We start from the raw sequence: 7,502 nt of genomic DNA on the forward strand, positions 1-7,502 counted from the left end.
TGAGAAGGCGGAAATACTGAATGCCTTCTTTGCTTCTGTCTTTAGTGAAAGGGCTCTCCCTCAGGAATCCCAGACCCTGGAGGTTGATGAGAGAGTCTGGGGAATGGGAGATTTCCCTTTAGTCAGGGAAGAGGTGGTCCGTGAGTGCCTAGGAAACATTAATGTCCATAAATCCATGGGACCTGATGGGGTGCATCCACAGGTGCTGAGAGAGCTGGCAGAAGTCATTGCTGAGCCGCTCTCTGTAACCTTTCAGAGGTCTTGGAGAACTGGGGAGGTGCCTGAAGACTGGAGGACGGCCAATGTCACTCCAGTCTTCAAAAAGGGCAAGAAGGAAGACCCGGGTAACTATAGGCCAGTCAGCCTCACCTCTGTCCCAGGGAAGGTGATGGAACAGCTTGTGCTGGATGCCATCTCCAGACAACTGGGAGATAAGGAGGTTATCAAGAGAACTCAGCGTGGGTTCACCAAGGGGAGGTGGTGCTCGACCAACCTGGTGGCCTTTTATGAAGATGTCACTAGCTGGGTGGACAGGGGGAGGGCGGTAGATGTAGTCTACCTTGATTTCAGTAAGGCTTTTGATACTGTCCCCCATGACATTTTTATAACAAAGCTGAGGAAGTATGGGATAGATGAGTGGACAGTGAAGTGGGTCGAGAATTGGCTGACTGGCAGAGTGCAGAGGGTTGTCATTGGCGGTGCGGTGTCCGGCTGGAGGCCTGTAACCTGCGGCGTCCCCCAAGGGTCTGTACTGGGTCAGGTCTTGTTCAACATCTTCATCAACGACCTTGATGAGGGGATAGTGAACACCATCAGCAAGTTTGCTGATGACACAAAGTTGGGAGGATTGGCTGATATACCTGAAGGCCGTGCTGCCATTCAGTGAGACCTGGACAGGCTGGAGAGCTGGGCAGTAAGAAACCGGATGAGGTTTAACAAAAGCAAGTGTAGAGTCTTGCACCTGGGTAGAAATAATTGCATGCACCAGTACAGGCTGGGGGAAGACCTGCTGGAGAGGAGCTCTGCAGAGAGGGACCTGGGCGTCCTGGTGGACGACAGATTGACCATGAGCCAGCAGTGTGACCTTGTAGCCCAAAAAACCAATGGCATACTGGGGTGTATTAAAAAGAGCATGTCCAGCAGGTCGGAGGAGGTGATCCTCCCCCTCTACTCTGCCCTGGTGAGGCCTCATCTGGAATACTGTGTCCAGTTCTGGGCACCCCAGTACAAAAAAGACAGGGATCTCTTGGAAAGAGTCCAGCGGAGGGCCACTAAGATGGTGAAGGGCCTGGAGCATCTCCCCTATGAGGACAGACTAAGTGATCTGGGTCTGTTTAGCCTTGCAAAAAGAAGGCTGAGGGGGGACTTGATCCAGGTTTATAAATACCTGAGGTGTGGGAGCCATAGTGGTGAGTCTGGTCTCTTTTCAGTAGTGCGTGGGGATAGGACTAGGGGTAATGGGATGAAAGTACAACATAGGAAGTTCCGCACGAATGTGTGCAAGAACTTCTTTACGGTGAGGGTGACGGAGCACTGGAACAGGCTGCCCAGGGAGGTGGTGGAGTCTCCTTCTCTGGAGATATTTAAGACCTGCCTGGACGCCTACCTGTGTGACGTGGTGTAGGGAGCCTGCTTTGGCAGGGGGGTTGGACTCGATGATCTCTAGAGGTCCCTTCCAACCCCTACAATTCTCTGATTCTGTGATTCTGAGATTCTTTCGGGTCACCTAATAGAGGGGGCTCACAATGAGGCTATAATTCGGGATGTGCACCCTCCAGAAGCCCACTACACCCAGGAAAGACTGTGTCTCTTTTTTGTCAGTGGGTGCAGACATAGCAGTAATTTTGTTGATCACGTCTGTTGGGATGTGACGACGCCCATCTTGCCATTTCACCCCTAGAAACTGGATTTCTTGGGCAGAGCCTTTCACTTTGTCTCGCTTAATAGCGAAACCAGCAGACAGGAGGATTTGGATTACCCGTTCTCCTTTTTTAAAAACTTCCATTGCTGTATTACCCCACACAACGATAACATCAATGTACTGCAGGTGCTCTGGAGCACCGCCCTTTTCCAACGTGGCTTGGATCAGCCCATTGCAAATGGTCGGGCTGTGTTTCCACCCCTGGGGCAAACGGTTCCAAGTGACCTGAACACCCCTCCAAGTAAAGGCAAACTGTGGCCTACACTCTGTGGCCAAAGGGACAGAGAAGAATGCATTAGCAATATTAATGGTGGCATACCATTTTGCCTCTTTCAATTCCAGTTCATACTGGAGTTCCAACATGTCTGGCACAGCAGCGCTCAATGGGGGTGTGACCTCATTAAGGCCACGACAGTCCACTGTCAGCCTCCAATCTCCACTGGCTTTGCGCACTGGCCATATGGGGCTATTGAAAGGTGAATGGATTTTACTAATTACGCCCTGACTTTCTAGTTGTTGAATTAGCTTATGGATGGGGAGCAAGGAATCCCTATTAGTACGGTACTGTCGTCTGTGTACCGTTCTCGTGGCAATTGGTACCCATTGTTCTTCCACCTGTAGTAACCCCACAGCAGACGGGTCCCCTCATAGGCCAGGCAAATCAGACAGCTGCTTTATGTTTTCTGTTTCTATAGCAGCTATTCCAAAAGCCCATCAGTATCCTTTGGGGTCCTTGAAATGTCCCCTTTTTAGGTAATCTATCCCAAGTATGCAGGGAGCCCCCTGGCCAGTCACTATACGATGTTTCTGCCAGTCTCTACCGGTGAGGCTTATCTCGGCCTCCAACACAGATTGTTCCTGCGAACCCCCAGTCACCATGTATATGTATCAGTTCTGTCCCTTTGTAACCTGAGGGTATCAGAGTGTACTGTGCACCAGTATCCACCAGCTCCTTATATTTCTGTGGTTCTGATGTGCCAGGCCACCGAATGCACACAGTCCAATACACTCTATTATCCCTCTAACCCCCTGGCTGAGGGCAGGGCCCCTCTATTGGTTGTCTGCAGCGGTAGAGGCAATCTCAGTAGTGGCTGACCTCTTTTGTAATTCTCTCGCACGTGCTCACAGTGCAAAATTGGGTTCGTCATGCCACTTCCTCATATTCTCTCCATGGTCACGCAGGTAGTTCGACATGGCACCACATGACATAGGCTCACTGCTGTCATTCACTCGGGCAGGCGGGCACTTGCGTCTGATGGCTGAGACTGCCACAGGTTCACTGTGGTTCCTTGCCACGAACCAGTTCTTCAGCACGTTGTCTTGTTTTCTCTCTATTTGGTCCAGTCTCTCCGTTATTAGGCAGATGGCTGCGATGGTGGCATGGTATGGCACTAGTGTGCTTTCGGTATTTTGCAGTGAAAGAATAACCTCAAAAATTGGAGGTCTTCTATCCAGCTCTTCATACCTGTTAGAGTTCGTTAATAGTATACTGGAATATTTCTCTGGTGCTGACCGTATAAGTTTCTTGCATAGTTCTGGAGTACTGCTCACCTTCTGTGGGTCATGGCCATCCTCTGGGTCCTTAGGGACAAACGTGGGATCGAACAGAATTTCTGCCACAGCCATTTCTCTCAGGTACTGGATACCTTCCTCAGCTGTACTCCATTTTTCCAGTACAGGCTCCAAATCACTTTTTAGAAGACAGGTTGCCTTTACAGCTGATAGCATCCTCTCCCAGAGAGTGGCAACTCCATTGAGACATCTGCTGATCCCTCTATCAATAGATGAGTTTCGAGCAATGTTTCCTAATTGATGAGCCTCATTGCAACTTAGGGACATGCTGGCGGCCCCATTGTCCCAACACCGGAGCAGCCAAGTGACAAGGCGTTCACCTGGGAGTCGGGCAAACTCCTTTCTCGTGCCTTGGATTTCAGTAATTTTCATAGGTTTACGAATAGAGGAAACGGTGACTTCCCCCTCATCATCGCTATCCTCTCCGTGTCTGTTAGTCTTCCTCGGTGGTTTTGGGGAGGGCCTCCTCAACTTCATCCATCCATTCCAGACATGAGGACACACGCTCCCATCTCTGGCCTTCCAATGGGGCAACTGACACTGATGCTGGTGCTTCCTGTGGTTGGCTGGGATTAACTTGAAGCCTTTCCCTTAGGGTTTGGATCTCATTCTTGAGACTCTCTATCTCCTTCATAAGCCGTTCGTTCTGAGATTCCCCTGAGTTACACCATCCCTCACTCAAATGTTCATTTAATTTCCCAAGGTTCCCTCTGGTGTTCAGGGGTGAGATTACCTGAAACCGGGGGTCCCGATGCTCCTTGCCCTTTTCCGAAGTCTCTCACTATTCTTTGCAAGTCTCTCTGGACTTTATAGTAAGCTACTACAATTATTACAATTAGAGAGACTAACAACACAGTATCCAATTTGACACCCCAGTCATACTTAAGGAATTCAGAGCATTCGTGAACCAGTCCGAGCACAGTGTCTGTGTTGTTTGTTAGGCTGGAAGGGAGCCAGGCAGGTATCCCTATCCCTGGCACCTGTTGGCTTAATGCATTTACAACTAACCCCCCCAACACGATGCTCTGAAGCCAGGACCACAGGAACATAAGGACCATCAGTCCTATGTACAGGGCTGCTGAAATAAGCCAATTCATTACTGCCCAAAACATTGCCCAGAGAATTGCCCGCATTCTCCACCAAAAAATGTCACGAACTTCCCGCTAGAGCTCACTCTGGGACAGTGGGAACAAACCCAGGGGAGCAGGAACAAAAGTGCCTCCCTTCTCTAGCAGCACAGTGCAGCACTTCACAGCGCGGCCCAACCACATGTGTTTCAGGAGAGGGGAGGGGAAGGGAGATTGCAATTAAGTCTAAAAAAAAAATGAAGGAGGAAAAAGTGATTTGAGAACAAATGGCAGTTTAATAACCTAATAACGCTAAACAACAACAAGAGAGTTTCAACAAAGAGAATACCAAGTCCCCAATCTCACCGATGAGATATGGAAGGCGGGAAGCTCCGACCGCGCTGTCTCCTCACAGGGAGCCAGGCCAGAAAAACACGTCCCCTTCCTGACCTCCCCTCCGTTGCCGATCCCCACATGCCCATTTAAGGCAGTCCAGAGGAAAAAAAACTTGTCCCCTTAATTCCCATTTATCCGCATGGTTATCTGATGTGGAATACAAACACCAACCAAACTACAAAACCATAACAGATACCATCAGAAAAGGTATCCAGTACCTGAGGGAAATGACCATGGTGGAAATGTTGTATAACACTGATCCACAAGACCATGATCCTGAGAGAGTGAGGTCCAAGCCTAGCATGTGGCAGAAACTCACAAGTACAGCACCAGAAAGATACGCACAGACACTGGCAACAACATTTAGAAGATCCGAGGAACAAGAGAGAAGACCCCAAGTTTTTGAAATGATTATGACACTTCAAAACTACAAACAGCAGCTCCCCCCCACTACGTGCCGCATATTCTGCCATCTCACGAATAGAAGACCGACTGGATGAAATGCACAAGAAACTGTTTCCATCGACTAATTGTGATGGTCGAGTAGCAGTATCAGAAACGACTGATGAAGGTCAGTCTCCATATGGGTCACCAGGTCTAGAGAAGGACCTGATCAAAATATTCCAGTCCTACTCCTCACCTGTATCATCAAAAGTTTCAGCTATTAGATGCACGTGCTTTCCAGCTCGAGCAAGGAACAACAGTAAGATTGCACAGCGTGTTTCCATGTGGTGCTACCTACGGGACCCCGGAGAATATATGAGAAAGTGGCACGACCAGCCTACTCCTGTACTACGAGCACGGGTGAGAGAACTACTAAACAGACCAACCACCAGTGGAGTTGCTCCAGTCATCACAGGTAACCAATAGAGGGGCCCTGCCCTCAGTCTTGGTGGGGAGAGGGATAATAAAGTTTATTGGACTCTGTTGATTTGATGGTCTGGCACATCAGAACCACAGAAATATAAGGCACTGGTGGATACTGGTGCACAGTGCACTCTAATGCCCTCGAGTCATGAAGAATCAATCCATATTTCTAGAGTGACTGGGGGCTCTCAAGAATTGACTGTGTTGGAGGCCAAAATAAGCCTCACTGGTAAAGACTGGCAAAAACATCCTACTGTGACTGGCCCAGGGGCTCCATGTATACTTGGTATTGATTACATCAGAAGGGGGCATTTCAAGGTTCCGAAGGGGTATCGATGGGCCTTTGGAATAACTGCTGCAGATATGGACATTAAGCAGCTGTCTGTTTTGCCTGGCCTGTCAGAGGACCCGTCTGTTGTGGGGCTGCTACGACTAAAAGAGCAGCAGGTACTGATTGCTAACAAAGACAGTGCACAGACGGCAGTATCGCACCAATAGGGATTCCTTGATTTGATTATCCATCTGGAGAATCAGGGAGACATCAGCAAAACTCACCCACCTTTTAACAGCCCCATATGGCCAGTGTGTAAAGCCAGTGGAGAATGAAGGCTGATGGTAGACTACCGTGGCCTGAATGAGGTCACACCCCACTGAATGCTGCTGTGCCAGACATATTAGAACTCCAGTACGAGCTGGAGTCAAAAGCAGCCAAATGGTATGCCACCACTGGCATTGCTAATGCCGCCTTCTCCATTCTTTGGCTGTATAATGTAGGCCAGTTTGCCTTCACCTGGAGGGGCATTCAGTATACTTGGCACCATTTGCCCCAGGGGTGGAAACACAGCCCAACCATTTGCCATGGGTTGGTCCAATCTGTATTGGAACAGGGTGGTGCTCCTAAACACCTGCAGTACATTGATGACATTATTGTGAGGGGCGATACAGCAGAGGAAGTTTTCACAACAGGAGAGCAAATAATCCAAACTCTTCTACAAGCTGGCTTTGCTATTAAGCGAAGCAAAGTAAAAGGGCCTGCCCAGGAGATTCAGTTCCTAGGGATAAAATGGCAGGATGAAAGTTGTCACATCCCAACAGATGTGATCGAAAAAATCACTGCCATTTCTCTGCCAACTAGCAAGAAAGAGACTTAGTCTTTCCTGGGTGTAGTAGGCTTTTGGAGGATGCACGTTCCAAACTACAGCCTCATTGTAAGCCACCTTTATCAGGTGACCTAGAAGAAGAATGATTTTATATGGGGCCCTGAGCAGCAGAAGGTTTTTGAGCAGATAAAACAAGAGATACCACGTGCTGTGGCCCTGGGCCAGTATGGACGGGACAGGATGTAAAGAACATCTTCTACATTGCTGGTGCTGGAGAGAAAGGTCCCACTTGGAGTCTGTGGCAAAGAGCCTCATGAGAGACCTGAGGCTGACCCCTGGGATTTTGGAGTTGAGCGTAAAAGGGGTCTGAAGAGTGCTACACTCCAACTGAGAAGGAGATCTTAGCAGTGTATGAGGGGGTTCGGACTGCTTCTGAAGTAGTTGATACTGAAACGCACCTCCTTCTGGCACCTCAACTGCCAGGGCTGAACTGAATGTTCAGAGGAGAGGTTCCCTCCACCCATCATGCTACCGATGCCACCTGGAATAACTGGATGGTACTGATTACACAAAGAGCGT

Source organism: Coturnix japonica, chromosome 26 (assembly GCF_054131305.1).
Source record: "Coturnix japonica strain WE chromosome 26, WE-NBRP24, whole genome shotgun sequence".
NCBI lineage: Eukaryota > Metazoa > Chordata > Aves > Galliformes > Phasianidae > Coturnix > Coturnix japonica.